This window comes from Leopardus geoffroyi, chromosome D1 (genome assembly GCF_018350155.1).
Source record: "Leopardus geoffroyi isolate Oge1 chromosome D1, O.geoffroyi_Oge1_pat1.0, whole genome shotgun sequence".
Classification (NCBI taxonomy): Eukaryota; Metazoa; Chordata; class Mammalia; order Carnivora; family Felidae; genus Leopardus; species Leopardus geoffroyi.
In genome coordinates this window covers 102,327,472-102,353,323 of record NC_059329.1, presented here as the reverse complement: position 1 = coordinate 102,353,323, position 25,852 = coordinate 102,327,472, and the positions used below count along the sequence as shown (strand labels likewise).

The 25,852-nt window shown below is 43.7% G+C and overlaps 1 long non-coding RNA gene across 1 annotated transcript; it reads left to right on the top strand.

Moving 5' to 3' along the window:
* The first annotated feature begins 6,657 nt into the window (after positions 1-6,657).
* Positions 6,658-25,405, top strand: LOC123601693. The gene is made up of 2 exons (XR_006714242.1): positions 6,658-6,853; positions 24,627-25,405. It is a non-coding gene; the product is annotated as an uncharacterized LOC123601693 (long non-coding RNA).
* Positions 25,406-25,852: the final 447 nt, after the last annotated feature.

Below are 25,852 nucleotides of genomic sequence, written 5' to 3'. Positions count from 1 at the left end.
AAAAAGACCCATCTAGCCTTCTAGCTCTAAAGGAAAGGGGAAATAGAAGGTAAGTAGCTTAAAAAATAAGCATTTAATGTTCGAATGCTTAAGCACGGCTGCTCTGGACGACGTAATAAAACAGATGCTGTGTCTGTATGTTGTCGTGGCACAAACAGCCCTGAAGGCAGAGTGAGTGATTTTCACGTCCTGGAGGCTCAAGTCCAATGAGAGTGTTGCTTTTGATAATATGACTTCTCCGAATGGTCACATTTCTTGGCCAAGCTCCCAGCAAAACAAAGTCCAAGCTTTCCTCCATTTATGTGGTAGGTACAATCCAGGAAAATTCAGTGTATGCTAAAATTGTGGAAAAAATATTTTGTGTGTATTGTAAAACAGGTTCTAACTGGAGATAATGAGAAACATGCCTTTCACTCTCATAATGTCTAGAGGGACATTTGGAAATCACAAGGGACATGGGACCATTCTTGCTAGTGTGAGCCTACTGTTCGAGGCTTCGGTGACCTCTGACCTCTACATGCTGACTCTCCCTCCTCACCCCACTTTATCGTGACAATTAACACTGTTCCTGCAAGTTGAAAAGAAGTTCGCAGGGGTCTTTACCTTCCAATTAGGAACAAAGCTAAAGGGATTCAATGAAGAATAATTAAAAAATAATTAACCCTCAAGGAGCTCTAAGTATAATGGGGGAAGATAGATATGTTAAATAAGTTATGAAGAAACTAGGTGGCGACTCCATTAATAGATGGGAAAAAATAATGTACTATGAACCAAGGAGCATAACTCAAATCTCTACATTTGATGGTTTTAAAGTAAGCTTATGTTAATCATATTAATTGCAGATTTTTCCTAATTTTGTCCTTTACTTTTATTGTTTTATGAACCACCTGACATGCAGCGTTTTTCTATCCTTGTACTAATCGATTTTTTCCTTTCTTATTTCTACCAGTGGTGGATTAAAGATGTCCCTCCTCCCACTGGAAAAAAAAAAAAAAAGAAACTCTGTGCCAAGTGTTGGCAGAGGGTTGGGAGCCAACAGAAGGGGAAGGGAAGGGCTCACAGAAGGGACTGGAATGATGACTTAGACTTGCTTTTGCAGATCATGGTGGTGGGAGGAGGGCCTTCTAGAACGAGGACGCAGCATGAGGACAGGCAGTAGGTGAGGTCCCCAGGACCTGGTGCTTGCAGGATACTGCACAAATGGTCCTGCACAGGGATATGGGGGAGGGTGGGGTGGGAGGCTAGAAAGACTGGCAAGGGAAAGCAAGGTTCAGACATTCCAGATCTCTGCAGCTAGCTCAGGTTATTACCAGGGAAGTAACGTTCTTTTCTTCCTCCCTCCCTCCCTCTCATCTTTTTCTTTCTTTTTTCTTCCTTCCTTCCTTCCTTCCTTCCTTCCTTCCTTCCTTCCTTCTTTTTTTCTTTCTTTCTTTCTTTCTTTCTTTCTTTCTTTCTTTCTTTCTTTCTTTCTTTCTTTTTCTTCCTTCTTTCCTTCAAGTTTATTTATTTGTTTTGAGAGAGAGAAAGAGAGAGAGAAAATCTCAAGCAGGCTCCACACTGTCAGTGCAGAGCCCGATGAGAGGCTTGATCTCGCGGACCGTGAGATCATGACCTGAGCTGAAATCAAGAGTCAGACGCTTCACTGACTGAGCCACCCAGATCTATGTTTTTATTTTTTTATTTTTTATTTAAAAAAAATTTTTTTTTTCAACGTTTATTTATTTTTGGGACAGAGAGAGACAGAGCATGAACGGGGGAGGGGCAGAGAGAGAGGGAGACACAGAATCGGAAACAGGCTCCAGGCTCTGAGCCATCAGCCCAGAGCCTGACGCGGGGCTCGAACTCACAGACCGCGAGATCGTGACCTGCCTGAAGTCGGACGCTTAACCGACTGCGCCACCCAGGCGCCCCCAGATCTATGTTTTTATAAGAAGAACATTGGCCAGACTGTGGGGAAAAATCATAGGAATGGTCCCTGACCAACAGCAACAACATCACCTGGGCCTCACGCCAGACCCGCTGAATCGGACCCTTTGGAGCTAAGATGCATGTTAGTAAGCCCTCCGTCTCTACTTTGATGTCCAGTAGGCCACTCAGACTCAACACGTTCGGAACTGAACTTGGGAGAAACAGGGGCTGGATTTACCCCTCCGCCTTAAACGACCAACTAAACATATAAATCAGTGGTTTTCAGAAATTGGATAATACCCAGCATAAAATCCCCCAGGGAGAAGGGACAGCAATGAGGTGGCCCCTGAAAACTGTCTCAACATCATTCCTGCCCTTACAACGTGCTAAGGAAGTCCCGGCACTGGATCCTTCTTTCCCCAGACACTCACTTAACTCATGCCCCAGGTTCTTTCAAGTCTTTTTCAAATGCCACCTCCCCTTGAATCCTGCCATGATCCCTCTATTTCATACAGTTCCCTTCCTCTTCTCCCTGCTTCCCCATTTTTCACAGACCACTTCTGGCCTTCTAGTGCATTATATAATTTACTTATTTATTGTGTTTAGTGTATATCTCCCTCATTGGCAGTTAAGCTCCCCAAGGGTAAGGGTGCTTGCTGGTCTGTTCACGGATGTATCCTAAGCGCTAAATCCCTGCCTGTCACATTACAGGTTCTCAGCCAGGGTTTACCTACAATTGTTGAGTGAGAGACCCAGGGGGCCCACAGTTTGTGAGTGACAGACCTGATTCTGAGCATAGATCTTAGGCTGTTAAAGCCCCCAAGGACTCTCCTTTACCACTGCTCTACACAACATGGTACATACTCAACCTTTCAAAAGATAGAACTCTGTGTTATTTTCCACCTGCTCCAATCTTACATTTGAATACATTCGATTACGAAACTAAGAGAGATAACGAGAAAAAGCATTTTCTACCTAAAGGTGCCTACAAGGGCTAGTTATCAGTTATCTCAACTTGAGTTAATCATTTAGTCTGCTGATTTGGCTGAGCAATGCCACTTGAGAGCCATGATTTCATCCCTACGATGCGGATATTGTGATGTGTTCTCTGTCTACCCCGTAGTTACTGTTGCGTTTCTCTGGTTCAGCTGTGTGCATACCACCATCATAATTTTTGTTATTTCCTATGCTAATCGTGCTTTTCTATAAACGGACTCATCTTTTATTTATTTAAATTAGTTTTTAAGGAAAACTACGTTACCCTGTTGAGAAGCACAGTTGCTTGCCATAAATAGAAGGCGCGCTAAATATGCATTCAAATAACACATAGCTAGGGGCCCCTGGACAGTTCAGTTGGTTAAGTGACCACCTCTTGATTTTGGCTCAGGTCATGATCTTGAGGTCTGTGAGATCAAGCCCCACGTTGGGCTCTGCACTGACATCATGGAGCCTGCTTGGGATTCTCTCTCTCTGCCCCTCCCTCTGAAAATAAATAAATAAACTTAAAAAAAGTAACATAGCTATTAAATTAAAAACAATTTGTGTCCTGCCTACAATATCTCATCTCTTGTTTCTGGTATGCTTGCCACAGTTTGAGGGAACACTTGCTAGAAACCTCTCTGAGCCGTGACGGAACAGGTAGTGTTCTCTATGCAAAACCAGAGCGATTTATCAGATTATTGCTACTGTACTTCTTGTGATTCATGAAGAAGCCAAGTGTTTGACCCTGATTCCACTCAGCTGGTACAGGTGGTTGTTTCAAAGGTGAAAACTAAATTTTGTCTCCAAGAAATGCACCTTCCTGTAAGTAGAGAAAAATCTTAAGATCACATTTTAAGTGTATCTTTTTTACATGATGATGGTCCCTGAGAATACAGCTTTCTTAAATGCAGCAAGTGATTAGATGTGATGACATCAGTCACCCATCAAGCTCTTCTGAGCGGGAGTGAGTCTTCAGAGGTTATCTGGCTGTACTCACTGGGGGGTGTTAAGTGGCTTTGGCAAAGAGACCCCCAAATGCAATGACTCATTTTTCTCTTTGGGGTGAGTAGCTGGGCTCTGTCCAGGATAGCAGGTGCCAAGGCTGGCTGGACAGCTCTGGCGTCCTCCTGGGTGTTCTCACCGCACCCATGCAGGGTGGGGGGCTGTTATGCACAGTTTGCAGTTGGCAGGAAAGGAGAAAAGAGAATATGGAGGAGGCACCTCTATTGCCTTTAAAGCTACAGCACAGAGGGGCGCCTGGGTGGCGCAGTCGGTTAAGCGTCCGACTTCAGCCAGGTCACGATCTCGCGGTCCGTGAGTTCGAGCCCCGCGTCGGGCTCTGGGCTGATGGCTCGGAGCCTGGAGCCTGTTTCTGATTCTGTGTCTCCCTCTCTCTCTGCACCTCCCCCATTCATGCTCTGTCTCTCTCTGTCCCAAAAATAAATAAACGTTGAAAAAAAAATTAAAAAAAAAAAAAAAAAAAGCTACAGCACAGAATGCACACATCACTTCCATCCACATTCCAGTGGCAGGAGCTTAGCCACATGGCCACCCAACTCCTGGGTAGCCACGTGCTCAGTTAGGTCCCCTACAAGAGGACACAGAAGAAGACAGAACACGTGTTAGTGTGCAGCTGCCAATCTCAGACACACTGGCCCAAACCCCTTCTTTAAAGAGGAGGAAACAGGGGGCGCCTGCGTGGCTCAGTCAGTTGAACATCTGAGTTTGGCTCAGGTCATGATCTCATGGTTCATGGGTTCAAGTCCTGCACTGGGCTTGCTGCTGTTAGCCTGTCAGCACAGAGCCTACTTCAAAGCCTGTCCCCCTCTCTCTGCCCCTCCCCTGCTCTACTCTCTCTCTCAAAAAATAAAATAAAAAAAAACATTTAAAAAAATTCAAGAGGAGGAAACAAAAGCCCATAGAGGAAAAAATGATTTACTGCCATCACCAAGCTAGTTGGTAAATTTCAGTTGCTCAGTTATTCACCCAGTGAGCCCAGTACGTATTAATTGAGTGTCTACGAAATGTTAAGTATTGTTCTCGGCCTTGGAGATAGCAAAGACTCAAGGTCCTTGCACTTAAAGATTTTACATTCTAGTTGGAGGAGGTAGACAATCAATAAAGAAAGGAAAGAGAACTTTAAGATTAGAAAGAAAGTCGATGAGAGAGTGGCAGAGAGGGACCGGGTGTGGCTGGCACCAATCATGTAGGTTATAGTAATAATCGCTATGTCATTATTGCATGCCTTTCCCCCCCGCCCTCCGCACCCCCCCACCCCCGCCCCAGTCTCCTGTTTAGCTGCACCCATACATAGCGCTCGGTAGGACACTGATGAGAAGGATCACCAGTCCTTGAATCAGGATACGCTAGTTCAAGGTGTGGGTAGAATCTCATTAACCCTTTGTCTATCAGCTTTCCACCCTTAGCCACAGTCAGGGTATTTGAATTGACTTCTACTGTTAATGGAAACTGGCAGCTTTCTTTCAGGATCAGAATTTTGCATTCATCCCAAATGAACAGTGCTAGCAAACAACTAGCAATTATTAAGTGCCTGATGTGACAAGATTTTGATGTCTTAATTTAGTTCCCAGTGGGAGGATACATGTCACACAAGCTGTCTAGTACCACAAAAGGAGAAGTGAGCTGTATATAGAGGCTGTAGGTGAGAGTTTGGGGACAGTAAACATCTCCAGTAGAAGACGGGGCCCTGCATAACATGCTGGGCATTAAGGAAAAGAGTTAAAAAGGGGGGAATACTTATAAACTTAAAGAGGACTGGCCCCTCATCGCAGACAGTAAGTTCAAACTTTCTAACTGGCTTAGAGAAGTAATGCATAGAAAGGATAGCCTGCAGTCTACATCATCCACCCCATTTTAAAATACAGTTTAGATACTACTAATTTTTAGGTTACCCAGACTGTAAAAAAATTCAAACCATGTTTTCCAGGTCCGCAGAGAATTGTTTCTGCTGCATTGACCCCTTCAGTCACACTCTTGGTCCTCTAAAACAGTCAAAAACAGCTTTAAGGCGCACATTATTCTGTCTGCTGCAGGGATTTTGTAAAGGACACTGGGTTTGACATTAATCAGTGGCCCTGTAGACCTAGTCTCTTCAGGACTTATTGCCAGGAGAAATTTTGCTTGCTCTGAAGATCCAATACATTTTCTTCTTGTGAACCTCAGGAATCATGTGACTGACGACTTTCCCCCTTTTTGCTTTGGCAACCAGGAAGCTCAGTGCCAAATTCATAGTTTATTTAGTGACTGCATAGAACCTAAGTGACCATCATTCTAATATAGCAGTTTGCTTTTTGCTCTCAGAACTGGCCTTCTCTAATTTATATATATTTTGGTCTAGGTTATTATTTGCATGCACACACACACACATCACATACACATGCACACTTCTTACATGGTATGAGGAAGGGAGTGGATAAATGAAGAAGGAACCTAATGCACATTAAACTGTCAATTGTTCACATCTTTCTATATTTACTTCCAATTTTAGCCTTGCGCACACTTATTTCTGCATACTTAAATTCAAATGGTCACAGACACAAGATCAGAACAGGGAACAATGTTAGAGGTTGTTTTTTTAAGGGCACCTGCCTCCTTATCACTGTAAGGAGGAATTCCTACTCCTTTCCAGCTGGCAGTTCTCCTGTCTGTGTTCAAACACCTCCATTAAAGGTAGACTTCCAATGTGATTCATTTCTGGAAAGTCCTGATTGGTTGAGCCTTCTCACTTCACATTTGATCCTACCCTGATGGGCCACACGGTAAATATTAATTCTTCATCTATAGCTGGTAGCATTTGAAGTAAGCTATTATATCCCCCAGAACATTTTCTTTTGACCAGGTACTTCAAATATTCTGCAGATGATGAAGCCATGAGTCCTCTCGTTGATTGCTCTGGTCACTCTCTTCCAAACACAAATCTTATCCTGCTTATTTCCTTTTTAAAGTAAGTTTTAAAAAATATCTATCTATCTATCTATCTATCTATCTATCTATTTATTTATTTATTTTGAGAGAGAGCGTGTGTGTGCATGCACAAGCAGGGGAGGGGCAGAGAGAGAGAGGGAGAGAGAATCCTAAGCAGGGTCCACACTCAGCACAGAGCCCACCATGGGGCTTGATCTCATGAACTGTGAGATTATGACCTGAGCTGAAGTCAAGAGTCAGATGCTTAACTCAGGCACCCCTACAGTAAGTTTAAGAGAACCAACCTCAAAGCTCTCAAAGCATCCTTGCCCCTCATCCTAAGTAGGTATTAGCTTTCTGTGGAGTCAGATTGTAACTGACTCACAACGGACTTCTTGCTAGCCAGAGTCCCTAAACCCTTTCTGCACATGCCAGAGTTAAGTTATTTTTTCTCCAACCTGTTTTTGGGCAATTAGTCTTTTTGAATGTAAGTGAAAGGTCTTCCATTGCCCTCATGAATTTTCATCTTGGTATGTATAAACCATACCTTAGAACTTGGCAAAATTATTCTAGATTTTTGTCCCATCAGCCAAGACATTTGCTCCCCTTCTTGGCTTTTCGCCATTCACAGATTTGATGGTCTGACCTTTATATCACCGCTTGATGCAGGGATAAAAATCTTAACGGTGAGCAAAGCCAGGAGCCCTGGTGTGTGTTAGCAGGGACCTTCTTCTAGGCTAACACTGTTCTATTTTTAAAATAGTATTCTGTCTGCACCATTATTTGCCATTAATCTTCAAACTATCATCCAAAATAAAATTTAGTAACCATCTACCGAGGACAAATTATGTGTCAGGCATTGTACTAAAAGTTCTTACATTATTTGAATTTGTTCTTTGCTGAATCTCAGAGACAAAAATGTCAGATAGAACAAGGCCAAGACCCTCATGCCTGACTCATGGTTTGCTGGTTTGTGTGGAACCTTGAAAAAAATTAGGTTCTAATGCTGTTGACAATAGACTTAGTATTTAATACTCAATGCAAACTGACACTAAAATGAAATTGGTTGGGGATGCCAAAAAAAGTGAACTCTTGACTTAAGCCTTCAGATATCAGGTTCAGCTGAAAAGAAGAGTGGGATTAAAGATGATATGAATTGCTAGAAATAAAGCCAGAGAGATCATCTTAAGAAGGCTTGACGTATTAGAGATTTTACATATTTTTTTCATCTTTGGGAAAAGAATTCTCTTCATGACATGCAAGCTAATTTACCAACTCAGCCTTTTGAAAAATTTAGAGACAGAAATGCATTATCTACACAAATAAGGGATCGCCTTTAAGCTCTCTCTGGCTACTCAGCCAGTTTCTGAGGGAGCTGGAATCGGACATTCGTTCTTTTCTGCAACAATGAAGCCCTCATTTCTCCATCTTGCCTGAGAAGCTAATGTGATTGGTTTTGAAAATGCCTTGTTGGAGTCCCAAGGCACCACTCTGTGCTTCATTTTTTTCTTAGGTAACATGAGGTCACACAGACATTTCCAGAATCAGCGGAGTCTGGGAGTTCACCATTGTCTCTCTTTATGAAGTATTCCATCTGAGTTAATCGACCACTGTTTATTTAGCCATTCCCCTATTGTTGGCCATTTGGGTTCTTTCCAATTGCTAATTATTACAAATGGGCTTTGAGGACTGGTAAGCGCTAGACAGATGTAGGGCTCGCTCATTATTCTTTTGTTATCACACTCCCAGGATGCAGGCATTTTTCTGTCTTCCTGACCTTCTTCTTCCTAATGGCATTCTTATAAAAGCACCAAAGATCTGAAAACAGATGCTTTATTGAATCATCCAAGGCTGCACTATTAATTTCTTTTTCTCTTCAAGTTCAATACAGAAGTCTAAAAATTGTAGGTCTGCATCTGCCCTTCTTCACGGAGTTGCTAATCAAATCCTAGAGTTTTCCATCCCACCTTTGTTATGCTTCACTGTCAAGTAAATTCATTTCAGTTCCCCAACCCATCCCTCATTTTTTAAAAGTAAAAAGCAAGGATAAATTAAATGGGTTAATATTCTAAATGAAATATTTGCCCAGGAAACCAAAATATGAACATATACATATTGAATGAGGATTTACTTTCAAAGATCTCATATGGAATACATATTTATTGTACAAAAGTTGGAAGAATATTTAAAAGTAAGTAAAAGGGAACAAAAAGGTTACATCCCATTTTCTCAGAGCCCCCACTACTAAGATCTTGGTGGATTCCCTTCTAGTTTTCTTTTTCTCTGCAGAATTTTTTTCTTTGCAGAGCTGTTTTGAAAAGTTTTCAAAGTTTAATTCATTTGAAAGTATCTTCAGGCTGTGTGAAGGTGGAGAGACCATGGGATGGGGTCAGGACCCCTTAGGTGGGGTCATTTCTCAGGGCCAGCCCCGCACTGATCTCATTTTACCTGAGTGACCTTGGGCGAGTCTTATAAACCCCTGATTCTCAAAATAGGGTGTCTCCCTGAATCCTAATCTCTCCGGAAGGCCGTTACGAAGTTACATTGTTGTATGGCACAACGGTCTTAATGGATCACAAACAGAAGTGGGAACTGCTGCCCTACCCTGTCTGGTAGATTTCTTTCTAAGTCAAAACGTGTGTGGGGTTTGGGCTGGGTCATCCAGGGTAGGAGTTCTTATCACAGGGCTCCCCTGGATGGGGGGTGAACTTCAGGGATCTGAGAATCCTGGGAACTTGGCTGTAGGTTTTCGTCTTTCCCGTGTATGCATTTTGTGGACAGACTGTCTATATAGCTTTAAACTTTATAGATTTATCAGAGAGCCTCTTACTCAGCAAGATACCTGAGCCTTCCTTCATTGATCTAAGATCTCTTCCAGAAATCCCTCTGTCATGGTCGTCTGATGGCTGCGAGAAGTACCATGTTGTCCCCGTGAACATCCTCCTTCTTCCACTGGGGCCAGAAAAGGCATGAGACTCTCCTCTTTCATTAGTTATGTGGCCTCAGGCCAGTTGCACAGCCCCTTGAGACAATTTCCCTCCGGCAGAACTTAGTAGTAGCATATTTTATTTCATACCTGCTATTTTACAGGCACTGCTGTAAGCACTTTTGACCAACTATCTCATTTCAGTCCACGTGACGATCCTGTGAAAGAGGCACTCTTATTACCCCTCTTTTAAGAATGAGCAGGCAGGCACAGAGAAGTCAAGTAACTTGCCCATGATCACACAGCTAATAGATGGTCCAGTTGTGACTCCAAACCACACTGGCTGCTTCTAAATCTATGCTAAGCACAGCAGTCCTCCCTTATCAGCAGGGGATGCGTTCTAGGCTCTCCACTGGATGCCTGAGACCTCAGATAATACTTCATCCTATATACACTCTTTTTCCTGCACATACTCATGTATGATAAGGTTTGATTTGTGAACAAGGCACAGTAAGAGATGAACAATAATCAAACAATAAAATAACACAATTAAAATAACATCTGCATATTGCCATGAGAATAGGGTCTCTAAAAATATCTTCCTTTTACAGCACTCATCCTTCTTCTTGCGATGATATTGGATGATAAAACGCCTACGTGATGAGATGAAGGGAGGTGACTGGTGTAGACGTTCTGACCCAGCGTTAGGTACTACTGACCTTTGGATGATGCGTCAGAGGGATCATCTATTGCACGATCGCGGCTGACCACGGATAACTGAAACCATGGGAAGCCAGGCAGCGGTTAAGGGGGGGCACTGTAGTGAGTACTGAGAGCATTAGGACTAATACCACTTCTAATAATGCAATCAGTAATGAATAACACTAATTAACACTAACAGAACTCGCAATATCACTGCTAATACCACTATCTACAGCAGACTAGAATAGAACTGCACGCGGGCCCCAGCTGGGGGACCCTGACCAAGGGGACTCCTCCATTCTTCTGGGAACCCCTGGGAATTTCCACTTCTTCATTGTCCCCTGGGGATGGGAAATGCCGCCTGCCTCCCAGGGCTCTTGGCTCCCGGGCAGAGCACAACCTGCCACATAATATTACCGGATAGATGTTTTTGTTGTGGTAAAATATATATAACATAGAATGTACCGTTTTAACCATATATAAATGCACGGTTCCGTGGCATTAAATCATTCACATTGTAGTATATCTACTACATAGGTTTTGCTTGTATTTTCTACACTGTGTGGAGTACTCAGCCCAGAATCTGCCACCTTGCAAGTATTCAACCTTCAGCTCGCCCCTCCCCCTGCCGGGCCCCTCCCCTCCCTCAGCCTTTGACAAGTGTCCCATGCCGCAGAGATTTCAGTTAGCATTCTCCGGTGCGGTGTGAGGCAGGATGACAGGTCTCTCCAAGTGATCGTGGGCACATGACTCCATAGCTTTCCGCCTCAGTTTCCTTCTCTGTAAAATGGGGATGAGAGCAGCACCTACCAAAGAGGCTGTCACCTGAGCGAGGCTCTCGGCACAGCTCTAGCCCTGGCAAGCGCTCAGTAAAAGCCGGAGACGACTCTCATTATTTGGGGACCGCATCCTTCCTGGGAAGAGCACGCTGGCAGGGGTGCAGAGGAACTGGAGGCTGGCGCTGGCCCCAGACGGCTGCTCGCCCTTGCTCCCTCCAGGCCGCCTTGACTGAAGGCGCTCAGGGCAACAACCTCACAGTGTTGTGAGGAGGAGGAGGGAGGCCTTCGGGGCCCACGGAGCGCTTTGTTCCATAAAAAGCTTCGACTCAGGCTGTCATAGTGGCCTCGCATTTCTGTGTCTCCTCAGCTTCTATTTTGAGTGCGGAATGGGCGTGGGAATGTTTTCCTTGATTTCAAGCCCTAAGTAGTTGTTGGGGAACAGCTGTTTTGGAAGAGCATCTTGGAGGCACTGAGATGCTGCTACAAAACAAACTTCCTGAACCAAGAAAGGCTCCCCTGTTCCATTTGCCTGATTTTACTTTCGTCCAGGTCTTCACTCCTGCCGCTGCTTCTTCCCGAATCCTCTTTTTCTACCCCGACTCCGGCACTTGGGCTCCTGTCGAAACGCCCCTCGTTGCCTCGCTGCCACTTCTCCAGTGGAACTTTCTCTGGTTCCCGCAAAGTATCTCGCTGGGTGGGCTCGGCCCTGCCCTCTGACCTGGGTGTGGGTTGGTTCTGAAGCAGTCCCTCCCCACCTGGATCGCGGGTTCTGGAAGACTCCAGGGCCTTGTTTGAGTCATGACCCCTCCCGTGCTGCCATTGAGCAGGAAACTGGTGAACCTTTCTCTTTGTGGGCTCAACATCCGGACGGTCTACTCGTTCGGTTGGTGGAGGGAATCCTAAGGGGGTCGGTGGAAGGGTCCCACCTCTTGCACAGAAGCCAGAAGAGGGACAAGACATCCATGCTCCTTGGCCTCTGTCTGGCAGAACACAGGGAAGCCCTTGGCCGGGGTTAGCATTGCTCACTCGGGTGCAAGGCTGATTCTCCAGCTTTCTGACCTAGCAGAGACCCCAGAAAATTCATTTCTGTTTAAGGTAATGAACCCTTGTTTCCGTGGTTCATCGCCAGTAATTCTTACTAGTATAGTACCAGGAACAGAATGAAAACTTCAGGGATGTTGATACACTTCAGGTTGCTGAAATCAATCCCCCGCGATGATTATCCGTCGTTTCTGCCTCCTCCACATCCCGGTACCCCTTCTGGCGCTAGCAGCCTGAGTTTCCATTTCCAAACCACTGTCTCCATTCTGGGTCCACGCGGTTCAAGCGGAGCTGACTCCAGCCATGGCTGCAGGGTGGGTAAGTCTGGCCAAAGCACCGCACCCTCTGGCTACCGTGATTGGCTCAGGGATGGGCATGTGACCGCCTCCAGGCCAATAGATTCCGTCCCAGGACTTTTGCCAGAATGACTCAGAAGAGGCGTGTCTCTTTGCCAAGCCCCTAGGCTGGTGGCTTAGAAGACTGGAGTTCTCAGGGAGCGCCAGGAGGGTGAATCGACACGAGGGCTCTTGAGGCTGAGTCCAGAGGAAAGCAAAGCTGAGAGATGAAGAGAAAGAAGTTCCTGATGACATTGGTTAAGGACCTGGATTGAACAGCATCTGAGTTGTAATAATAACAGCTGACATGTCTTAGATACTAGGTACCAGGCACGGGTGTCAGCATTTCACAAGTTGTCAACATTTTCTCAGGCTGCCGTAACCCAGCGCTATGAACTGGGCGGTTGAAAACAACACGAATGTGTTGTCTCATAGTTCTGGAGGCTGAAGAGTCAGATTCAAGGTGTTGGCAGGGCCATGCTCTTGGCTACAGGCTGAATTAGGCCCCCCAATTTATATGTTGAATCTTTAACCCTCAGGAGAAAGGGCATATAGGGAAGTCGTTATGGGTAAATAAGATCATAGAGTTGGCCATTGGTTTGATAGTATTACTGTCCTTATAAGAAGAGACACAAGAGAGCTCTCTAGCTCTCTCTCTGCCACGTGAGAAGTTGGCCCCCTGCAAGCCAGGAAGAGAACTCGCACCAGAAACTGACCCTGCTGGACCCTGATCTGGAACTTCCAGCCTGCAATCTGCCAGAAAACGAATTTCTGTTGTTCTAGCTGCCCAGTCCACGGTATTTGACTCCGGCAGCCCAAGCAGACTGATACGCGACCTGTGACCTGAAGGAGAGATTCCTTTCTTGCCTCTTACAGGTTCTGGTAGCCCCAGGTGTTCCTTGTCTGGCAGCTGTGGCACATCCTGCCTCCAAGAACCCATGGTGCTCTCCTCCTGTGTCTGTGTCCCCGCGTCCCTTCTCCCCTTCTAGAAGGATAGCAGTCACATTGGATAAAGGGCCCACTCTACTCCGGTATGACCTCATCTTAACCGATTACATTTCTGAAGATCCTGTTTCCAAATAAGGTCACATTCTCAGGTACTGAGGGTGAGCCCTTCAAAGTATCTTTTTTGGGCGGCATAATTCAACCCATAACACATGTGTTGATTTACCCAATCCCCACAACGAATCAATGAAGTAGGCATGAATTTATCATCGTGGCCTCACCCACATGAGCGAAGTAAGGCCCAGAGAAGTTAGGTAACACGCTCAAGGTCCTATGGTGAGTAAGGGTTTGAGCAGAGATCTTACCTCAGACAAAGTGGTGGCAAAGCCTGCACATTTAGCTACTTCACAGTTTAGACCCGAGACATGATCCAGTCGATTCCCTAATTTGCTGAGGCCGGTTTGAATTGGGTTTCGGTGCCTTGTAATGATTCCTTCTTCCTAGCATTGGTCTCATCCTTTCCTGTGTCTAAGCTCTCACAGACATCTCAGCCTCAGGACTTCACTCAGACCTGCCCCTTTGGGGTCTATTTCAGGTTCTACAATTACTTCTTCCTCTTCCTTCCCCCTCCTTCCTCCCCATCAATACTCTGTGCATCAGATGCTAGCTCTCAGCTGGGTCAGAAGGAAGCCAAGGGAGTAAATCAATACAGAGTGAGGTGTGATTTATAGATTGTAATTTTCCTAGGGGCTTTTAGCTTTTAGATGCAAGTTGTTAACCCATTGCCTATCTGGAAGTTCAGATCTTAAGATAAAAAGATGGAGGCCTTCAGGTCAAAGGGAGAGAACTTTAGGGGCTGATGCTCTCTTTATCCCTTTAACAATTCCAAACAGATGGCATGTGTGGGAGTTTAGTGTGAGGGTCCTCCTGTTAGGGTACAGTTATTGATCTCTTTTGCAGAGTGGGGATGTGTATGTACCTTCGATCTTGTACATATGAAGATCGTTGCTTTAGTCGATTCAAGATTTTCTCTTTTTTTCAGGTTAGGTCTCTTCCCCTTGGGATTGCCTTTACCTCATATCAGTCTTTTAACCTTTCCTATAATTCAAACATAATTCAAATGTCTTATACATAGAGGATACATGTTTCCCCTGACAGGTATCATTCCAGTGATCAGCACACACAGAAAATCAGAGTTAGATGTTTTTCTGTTGGACATCTCAGCTTCTGGGAACAAGGGGTGAGTCTGAATTTTACCCCCTCTTAACTTCTTAACCATCTTAGCTAAAGCTGGTCTGGCATACTAGGTAAGGACACATGGAGTCAGAGGGACTTGGATTGGAATTTCCACTGTGGTATTTATTTGTCTATGGCCTGTAGGAAGATGAGCTGACTTAGCTCCTAGTCATAACGTGGACATTATACCATGTTGCAGAGTTGCTGCAAGGATTAAATGATATACTGATTACCAAGCTCTTAGTTCAACACATAATACATTTCAAAATGGTATTATTTTCTTCTTTTTATCTTATACCCGTCTCTCAACAGAATAGACTGCCTTGCATACAGTTTAGCACTCAGCAAATGTGGAAATTCTATCAGCTTAATATAAAATTCCCAGGCAAGTCAGGACACTGAATTTCTAGATAATGGTGCCCTGAAGGGGAGAGCTATATCAAGTTCAGTTTCCACCAATGGATCTTCATTTCGTGGTGGCCTTGTGAATTGAGATAAGGCCTGGTCTTCTCTGTGGGTGTAGTACTTATAGCAGGGTTGGTAATGGCTGTCTTGGTGTATATAAAGTCACTTGGCTCCCTGGAATTGCTGATTGCAACTTGGAATTTAGGGAGCTGTTTATGTGCTTCTTTATTCATAGGGCAGCAACTCTTCTTCTGTCTGTTTGGATCGACTAAATTAAAGATGAATAATAAGTCCTAGCAGGAGCACCGGGAAAACTTATTTCATAGGATTATAAATATTTTATGAGAATTCAGGAAGAATGGGAATCTTGGGCAGCCTCTTCCAAACAGGGATGGAGAGTTTTCTATCCTGGCTTGGGAAGGTCACCATCTTGAAAACATGGGCGTCCTGAGAAGAGGCTTGCGTTCTAGCTGTGACACTTACTAGTTGTCACATTTGTAATTGGGAGAAATTACTAAAGTTACTGGAAACTCAGGTTCCATATTCATTCATTCATTCCTTCAAAGTTACTGTGCACTAAATACTGTTCTAGGCTCCAGATAGATGGTAATAAGGGAAACAGGCAAGAATCTCTGTCTTCATCAAGCTCATAGTTTAATTCAAATCAAATATACATAGTAAATTATAGTAATTTTCCTCCTCTGAAGGAGGAAAATAAAAGGTGAGGACAGGAGTAAGGGAATGTGTGTATATGAGGGTGAATTTTAGGTGAGGTATACAGGACAAGCCTCAGTGAGAAGCCAACATTTGAGTAAAGACCTGGAGGAAGTGAGGGAGTGAGGACGACCAATATCTGGGAGAATTGCAGGCAGAGGGAATACAGCCAGGGTAAGGATCCAGGGACAGAGGCAAGTTTGGCATTTTGGAAAAGTTGCAAGAGGCCAGGATGGCTGGAATGGAGTGAGGGACATGGGGTGGTTGGTGCTGGGGTTAAAGAGGTGATAGGGTCAGCCTTGTAGCCCTGGAGCATGTGGTAAGGAGCTTGGCTTAGGACCCATTGGAGGGTCTTAAGCAGAGAGGGAGACAAGATCTGACTTGTTGTAGCATGCTCCTCTGGCTGCTGTGTGGGGAATAGCTTGTAGGAGGATACATACAGAAGCAGGGAGATAAGTTAGGCGATTATTACAAAGATACAGAAGGAGAGGTGATTGTAGCTTGGCTGAAATCAGGGTCATAGCAGAGGAAATGGTGGGAAGCAATAGAATTCAGGATATATCTTGAAGATATAGGCAAAAGAAGAGACTGTATCTGAGAGGATGTTCTGACATATTGAATGTGGGGAAAGGTAAGAATTAAGGATGACCCCAGTGTGTTTGATCTGAGAGACTGGAAACATGGAATCACTGTTAAATGAGATCAGAAATGGTTCAGGAGGAACAGGTTTTAGGGGGACTATCTGGGGATTTTCAATATTTATGTTAAATTTGAAATATCCATTAGATACTCCAGTAGAGGTGTAGAGTAATTGTTGAGTATAATTACTCAAAAGGCGGAGAGATCTGGGTTAGACATATGAGTTTGGAAGTCATGGGCATCGATGGTATTAAATGGTATTAAAGCCACCACGAATGCCTATGGATAAAAATAGAGATTCAAGGACTGATCCCTAGGACTCTCTTTCACTTAGAGGTCAAGGACATATGGAGGAACCAGTGAAGCAGGTTGAACAGCTAGGGAGGTCAGAGAAAAACCAGGCAACTGGAGGCCAAGTGAAGAAAGTGTTTGGGGTATAAGAGAATCACCAACTGTGTTAAGTGCTAATGAAAGGTGAGGTAAGATCAGGACTGATCTTGAGGCAAGCAGTTGTGACAAAAACTTGTTTGGAGTAGATTTAAGTGAGAATGGGAAGAAAAAATTTAGACACAGTGAGTTTAGACAACTCTTTTGGTGAGTTTTGCTGTAAAGAGAAAAAAAGGGATGGACCAGTAAGGATTTTGGGTGTGTGTGTGTTATATTAATATTGGAAGAAAGAGCAGCACATTTGGATGCTGATGGGAATGGTCCAGGAGAAAGGGGGAAGCTGAAGCTGTAAAAGAGGAAGGAGAAAATGCCAACAACGATGTTCATGACTAGGCAAGAAGAGATGGGACTTGGTGTGCAAATAGAGAGGTTAGCTTTAAATAGGAGCGTGAGCGTGGGAGGGACGGTAGGAGTAGATGGACAGAGAATCAGGCAGGCGGGTAAGATTTGGTCAAGAAAAATTGCAGAAGTTCTTTTTAATTTTCTCTGTGAAATAACCAGATTCTCTAGCTATGAGGAAGGATGGGGCAGTCATGTTAGAGATTGGAGGAGAGAAGAGATGGGATGAAACAGTTGGCTAAGAAAGTGGATGGACTGAGGACACTCAGCGTGGTTGCCAGATAGCAGCAGGGGCTTTGGGACGGTGAGAGGATAGAGTGGGACCAGCCAACATGGTAGCCTGTGTTTCTGTTAGTTGAATGGGTAACAGTGCAGAGGGTCCAGCGGGTTGGATTAGAGCTATGCTTTAACCAAGTGAATATGACAAAGCAAGAGAGGGACAAAGGTGTTGAAACTGTGTTCCCAGAGGATTGCAATGGTGATTGACCATGGAAGGTAAGCTAAAGAAGGAAGGATATGAGACATGAGACATAGTGAAAAAGTGGTAGGATAGAGTGACTTAGAATAATTTATGATTAATACCTATTTTGGCAATTATTCTATTGTTGCCTGTGTACCCCACAAGACTGTATGTTTCATGAGGACAATTACCGTGTCTGTCTCTTGCCAAACATTGTACCCTGGGCTTGGATCAGTGATTGACTCAAAAAAGCATTCAGTGATATTAATTGAGTACATGAATGAATAGTAGCTTCTATTTATTGAATGGTTATAGGCACTTTGTAAACATTTATCCCTCCAAGTAACCCTATGATGTGGGTATTATTATATCCCCTTTTGTAAATAAGAAAATTAGCTCAGAATGACTATGGACTTTCCAAATCTCTAGCTGGCTGGAATCCAGATCCATTTGTCTGCAAAGTCTACAACCCTATTAGCAGTGTCTGAGTGCCTGCTATGTCCTTCTACAGTTAAAAATGCTTTCTCCTCTGGTAAGGAGCCGGCCATGGCCTCCCGACCTTGAGAATTTATCCCTCCCATCCCGCCCTTCGTGATGCCCCTTCTTCCCCCTCCAGCACTACTCATGATTTTAATATTGATTCTTCAGGACTGTTGTGAAGATCCCATTAACTTATGATGTAAATGGATGTAAAAGTCCTTTTCAGATTTTTAATCTTTTGTATTAAGTAAAGAAACCACTTTGATTAGGATTTGTTCTTTACCACTTCAGGCTGTTTATTCCTTTAATCCCTCCATATCTCATCTTCCATTACTTCCCATTACCTCTTCTCCCTTTGCCACATGTTAACATCCACCCATTCTTTCCAGTTAAGAATGCGGGTGTAGCTTCTCCATAGAAGATCCTAGGCCAGAGAAAGAAAGGCAGAGTATGGGTTACATTGTCTTGGCCAGGGGGGAAAATGATTTGAAGTTAAAAAAGTCATGGGAATTCCTAGAGCAGCACCGTAGACATTCCATTTGAAGATGATGGGATATTATCTCCCATTGCAAGAGACAGTCTTTCCCAAGTGCAGGAAATGCTCTGACGTGGGAGGCTGATATTGGCAATTTTCCCACTCCGAGGCTCAGTGCTCCTGGATCTGCCAAAAGGGGGCGCTCTCACCATCTGCACCTTCTGTGCCTTTGCTTCTTTGTAGTGTGTGTGGTTTAGGGCTGCTCAGGATTTTTCTGGAGGCTTGATCCTCAGGACCTTCTAGGAGGGTTGTGCAGCTGCATTCTGCACAAGGATGCTCTGCTGTGGGCATTCATGGTGCCGACATCCAGCTTCCACTCTTGCTTGCTGACCTGTGCGCTCTGTTACTACCGAGTTTGTCCAGGGCAAGCACCAGTTTATAACTCATAAGTGGGCCAGGTAAGCTAGTGCAGACCTGAAGCATCCTTTCCTGATGGCCCAGGTGGGCCTGTGTTCGTCTTCACAATTAAACTTGTGTGTCTGAGCATGTGTATGCACTGCTCATAACTTTACCTTTGAGAATTCAGATCAAATGATGTGATGCCTTGTTTCACCAACAGTGATCTGACCCTTCCAGAATTTCAGATGCAATATTCGCTGGCAAATTTGCACATATTTTGCTCCCCCACTCCCACGCCCAGCTGATGATGCATCACCACCACTGGGTGTTCATGATCTTGTTTTCTTTCTCTTTAAATTGTTATTTATGCGTTTATATTTTCTTCTCGACACTCCCATTCAGTATATTTCATGAGAATTTTTGATTTTTTGTATGTGATTTTGCAAAATTTAAGTGGTCATTTTGTATGCAAGTCTTGGTATTTCAGCAATTGTATAGCGTTAGGAATCTCATTCTTACTTTCTTTCCCTCAGCGTGATGTTTCTCAGGTAGGGATCTTTCTAATTTTTCAGCGGCTTTGCCTCCCTCCCCCGTTCTTTTTGGCTTTCCTGTTTATATGGCTTATTAAAATAAGGTACAGTTGCCATGTTCCCTTCTTTGGGAAGACTCTCTCCTTCTTCCAATGTTAGGCTCCCTCTTCTGGACTCCCACAGTATTTCAAGTCTTCTGTTGCTGTGATTATGATTTCATTTTGTAATTAAAAGAATCTATTTATCTGTTTGTGCTGAGATCCTCCAAGGAGCAAACCATATACATTTATGCAATTCTAGCCCCTAACATAGCTCTTGGAACAACAAATGTGTGTTGGATGGATGAATAATAATGATAATCGCTAACATTTATTGAGTGTGAACGTGTTAGACATTTTTCTGAAGGTTTTTACATCTACTGAACTCATTCTACTCTCACAAGAGCCCTATGAATTAGGGACTATGATTATCTTGATTTTACAGAGAGACAAAAATGAGACATGGAATGTTCAAATAACTTTGAAATTCATGTAACTTATGAAATTCAAATACTCCCTACAGCTAGTAAATGGTGGAGCTGGGATTCTAACCAAGAGAGTCTGGTCCAAATTCCAGGGTCCTAACTATCATCTACATCAGCCTGTAGACTGTGTAGGACTTGTGGCTCCTGGTCCAATATGCCAGTGCGTGTTCATGCCACAGTGCAGGCTCCACCTTTGTTATTCCCGTTCATTACTAGGTGTCTGTTAGGTATTGCCATGTGTCCTGTTATCTCACTCAATCACACAAGAACTTGTAGGTGGGTGTCATTATCCCCACTTTTATAGACGAGGGGCTCCAAAGAATATGGTACCTCGTCGATGATCCCATAATTAGTGGCAGAGCCAGGATTTGAATCCTGGTGACACTGACTTTAAGTTCCGTGCTCTTTCCATGATATCACATGATTATCAGAGAGAGCACCCTGGGTCTTAGATCCTTGCTACTTGTGGGAAACTGATGGGCACTTGGTGGAAAGGTACAGGCTCTTCCAGCTTTGATGTGATCTGAGGAATGTTCTCCAATAGTCTGTGACTTCTTCCATGGGGTTGCCATTGAGAGCTTTGAGTCTCTTTTCAAGAACCCAAGTCTCTAGTTCCCATGACCTCTAAAATGTGAGCTCTGAGGTCAGGGACTCATCTTTTTGTAACTTCAGTGCTTAGAACATCTCATACAGTAAGGTTCAGTAAATATTTGCTGAAGAAATGCCAGATCTAACAATTCCTTCTCCCTCCTGAAGCTAATTTAGGTGATATTTTCTGTTGCTTACAATCAGAGGAGTCCAAACTAATAACCCCCATGGTAGGTTTTATTAATCAATTATGACACTTTCTGTAGCTTAATCTACAAAAAGATTTTGAATCCTTTCCAATATGGTGCTCCAGGCAGACATTATGAATTGTTAGAATTAGCAGGTGAGATGGAACTCATTTAGAATCTATACTCATTTTCCATTTACTGTGAAACAGATTAATGCAAAATTGGCAGCTCCTAACAACATATATTTATTATCTCACAGCTTCTGTGGGTTAGGAGTCTGGGCACGCTGGGCTTATCTGGGCCCTCTGCTCAAGGTCCCACAAAGTTGCAATCAAAAGGTTGGCTGTTCCTTCCTGGAGCTCAGGTGTTCTTTCACACTCACGTAGTTGTTGGCCAGATTCATTTCTTTGCAGTCACAGGACTGAGGTCCCCACTTTTTTGCAGGCTGTCAGAGGGAGGTCACTCTCAGCTCTCAAGGACCCACAGAGATCCTCTGTGTGCCAGTCTTGCTCACTACACAGCAACTCTGTTCTTCCAGGTGTGCAGGAAAACATTTTCAAGAAAGACTCAGTCTCTCTTTTCTTTTTTTTTTTTTTTAATTTTTTTAACGTTTTATGTATTTTTGAGACAGTGAGAGACAAAGCATGAACAGGAGAGAGTCAGAGAGAGGGAGACACAGAATCTGAAACAGGCTCCAGGCTCCGAGCTGTCAGCACAGAGCCCGACGTGGGGCTCGAACTCACGGACCGAGAGATCATGACCTGAGCCGAAGTCGGCTGCTTAACCGACTGAGCCACCCAGGCGCCCCTCAGTCTCTCTTTTCAAGAAAGATTAAGTCAGATAATCCCTCTTTTGATTAACTGAAAAATCAACTAATTTGGGACCTTAATTACATCTTTAAAAATATTTTTCCTTAGAATATAACTTACTGATGGGAGCGAGATCACTTACATACATAGATCCCACCTGTATTCACGAGGACTGTGTTATACAGAGCGTGTACACTGGGTGATGGGAATCTTGGGAGGCTATCCTAGAATTACTCCGACTTCAGCATCCCTGATCCAGCCCAAATTCTTTCCTGTACAGGTGAAAAAACCGAGGCCTAGAGAAGGAAGTCACTTGCCCACGCACATGTGGGGTCTAGAGGCCCAGCTGAAGTTAACATTCTAGTTCTTCAGCTTTCTACTCCAGTGCCCTCGAGGTCATTGTCAAACTACTGCTGAACCTGTTTATCCAGGTCTGTACAGTCTCTGACCTTGTAGCAACAACTTCTGTGTTTTAGTCATTTTTGTCTTTCCCTTTGCCCCAACTCCCCTTGCCCTAACAAACAGATACACAAAAAATGTTTGTGTTGATTTGACTAAAAGCCCATTGGAATTCGAAGGCTGAAGTGAATTGTATAATGTCTAACACCAAACCAATGAAGGATTCAGACACAGAGAGAAGCCTTAGAGGACTTTGATGGAATATTAATAGAGTCCCAATGATGTCCCAGGGACAATAATATCTCTTCTTCTAGCAGCAGCTGTGACCTTTCAAAGTTAAGAGTCACCATGGGGACTCTTCCTAAGGGCTGGACCCCCTGCTTTTTGGCAAATGAAGCCACTTACCTGTGATGGTTATGCTGGGGCTTGGGAAGAACATGATGGGTAGGTGAAAAGGTTGTTAAAAATGTCAGCTGATGACCCCAAATGATCTATTGGGAGTCAGTGGGGTTCATAAGCTTTCACTCACCAGCTGTTTTAGGGTATTTGAATGGACTTTGTTCCTCTTCTCATAGTCCAGACTTCTTAATATAAAATGCAAATTCATCTTAACTAAGGTGCCTGCAAACAGAATCCTGTGGGAGCTATACATATAATATACAAAACATATATATGTTAGAAATATAAATGTTACGATATAAAAGTGTTTTATCACAACTTCCCAGAGACTACATTTTAAAAATGAATTTTATTAAAAAAATTTATTTTTAAACACTTGTTTGTTTTTGAGAGAGAGAGAGACAGAGAGACAGAAAGAGAGAGAGAGAGAACGAACAAGCAGGGGAGGAGTAGAGAGAGAGGGAGACACAGAATCCGAAGCAGGCTCCAGGCTCTGAGTTGTCAGCACAGAGCCTGACATGGGGTTCGAACCCATAAACTGTGAGATCATGACGTGAGCTGAAGTTGGACGCTTAACCAACTAAGCCACCCAGGCGCCCCAGGACTACCTTTTTAATGAGAAAAAACCTTTCTGAGATATGGATACCTATACAATTTCTTGGAAAGAGCACATTTCATGGAAATTATCAAATTGTTTAGACCAGCAATTGCCTGAAAAGTAGTGGACTTTTAAAGCATGGCAAATGTCCAGAAGTGATTTGTAGAGTAAGAGACAGATATAGGGCAAGAAGGAAAAGGGTTTTGTTTTTTTTTTTTTATACAAGATTCTGAAAGGCATCTTTGATTACTTTTATTATATGAGTTTTCTATTGTTGTATAACAAATTACCCCAACACTTAGTGATTTAAAATAAAGGACAGTAGGGGCGCCTGGGTGGCGCAGTCGGTTAAGCGTCCGACTTCAGCCAGGTCACGATCTCGCGGTCCGTGAGTTCGAGCCCCGCGTCGGGCTCTGGGCTGATGGCTCAGAGCCTGGAGCCTGTTTCCGATTCTGTGTCTCCCTCTCTCTCTGCCCCTCCCCCATTCATGCTCTGTCTCTCTCTGTCCCAAAAATAAATAAACGTTGAAACGTTGAAATTCCTAAAAAAATAAATAAATAAATAAATAAAAAAAAAATAAAGGACAGTTATTATCCTATCAGTTCTTCAAGTCTAGAATCCAGATGTGGCTTAGCTGAGGGTTTCTGGCTCAGGGTCTTACTGGCGTTAGCCAGATCTGTGATCTTATTTCAAGGCTCTATGGAGGAAGATCCTCTTTGAAGCTCACTCAGGTGGCTGTTGGCAAATGAGCCATCAGCTCTTGAGGGCTGTTGACCAGAGACATCAGTTCTTTCCTTAGGGCAATTCCTTCATGTTCTCTCTGAGCCACACAAGACAATGTGTCACTGTCAAAGCACGACCTCATAATTCACAATGTCTCCATGCTTGCTTCAGGGAAATGACCTTAGAGGTAACTCAGAGCTCCTATGTCAAAGAGGAATTACAAATGCTTGTATAAAAAGTTCTTTAATATGTTTGTTGCCCTCTACATTATATAAATATCAAAGTCTGAAATCTTGGCTTCCCCAAGTCTGGTTTTCCTAATTATTCTACTGCTAGCTGTATGTGAAGGCAGCCAAGTTCATGGATGGTTTCAGAAAGGCCCTATGTCCCACCCACTTGATTAAAAACAAAATACTCAAATTTCCATTCTTGTAATAAATCTGTTATGTTAAAGCACAAGTTTTAGAAGGCTTCTGTCAACATGCAAATAACAATCCCGTATCTTTCATTACCCAGCAAAGCAGTTGATGTCAGGCTGGTTGATGACAGGAGACAGAGCAGAACCCAGAGAGGGCAGGACCAGCTGAAGCATCACAGTGTAAGGGATGCATGGGTATCTGGGCACCTGAGGGCAGAAAAGGAGGATGCCACCGTAGGAATCCTACAAAGTTAGAACTGGAGAGGCTTAAGAGTTTAAGATCACATTTTTATTTATTTATTTATTTATTTGGTAGGCGAGGAACCTGTATGGAGGAGAACTACATTGGTATATATGACATGACAGGCTGGTCGTGGAGTAGCAGCTGGAACCTGGGTCGCCTGAAGATGAGATAAGACCAGCTTCCACTGTGCTGGTAGCAGAATCAAGACCAGTGCTCAAGTCGAAGTGACATTCCTGGATCCTTCTCAGAATCAAGCTCTCTCTGCTCCCTGCCCTTTGCCCACACCTTTACCTGGCCCATCTTAATCAACGTTGTATTAAAATGATGTGCATAGGAATCTTGCTTTCCCCAATTAAGTGGACATCTATCACTTGTGGTCTAGTGTTGAATCTCTCTTATTTTGGTAAATTTCCTCTGGCAGGCCATTCTTCCTACTAGTTTTGTGGTCGGGAAGGATTAGCTCTACCTTCAGAGTCTTCGGCATGAGCTGATTATCCCTCCCCTCTGCAATTGTATCAAAGAGGGGCACACAATCTAAGCTGAGCCAGTAAGCTCTGAGGAGATATTTTCTGTAATTCCTGGAAAGAAATGCCTTCTGTCCACCACTGGTTTCAATCATGTGTGGCTGCTATAGACATTTTTTATCAGGAGGGAGACCAGCTAGAGACCGAGGACAACCCAGGAAGGAGGCAGAGCTAAATGATGCAAAGAAATTAAGTCTGGATGTTGTTATTTGAGTCTGTGTATCAAAATGAAACTGAAGCCAGTTCAATACTTGGACAATAACCTAGAGTGATTTATTCAGGTCTTTCTCTGAAAAACAAATAAACAAAAAATGAATGCTCACCTAACATCTGCAAAACTAAATATGCTGACGAGCTCCCTCCAAGAATGATAGACTCTTGCAAAGGCAAATTTCATTCTTCAAACCAGATGGCAGAAACTTACTTACCACTCTAAAAATGGTAGCTCTTTTGAGCTTAAGAAAATCTTAAAACAGAGCCTCCAGGAGGAATTATATAAGGAGAGTTTTCATAGGGTATTTGACTATATTTTCTCAAAGAATCTTCCTAACAATCATTTTTGACAGGTTATTACAGCTCCCAGATTACAAATGAAAACATGGAGACCCTGTGAAATTTAGAGCTATGGACTAGAGACAAAAGCTCCAGACAGTAATGGCCCGGGGCCTTTCCCCAGTGTAGACCGTGATTTGGCTGCATTAGTTAGACCGACTCTGGCTCTCCCTGTTGTTATGAATAGTTGTTACGAAAACATAGACTCCAGAAGCTCTTATG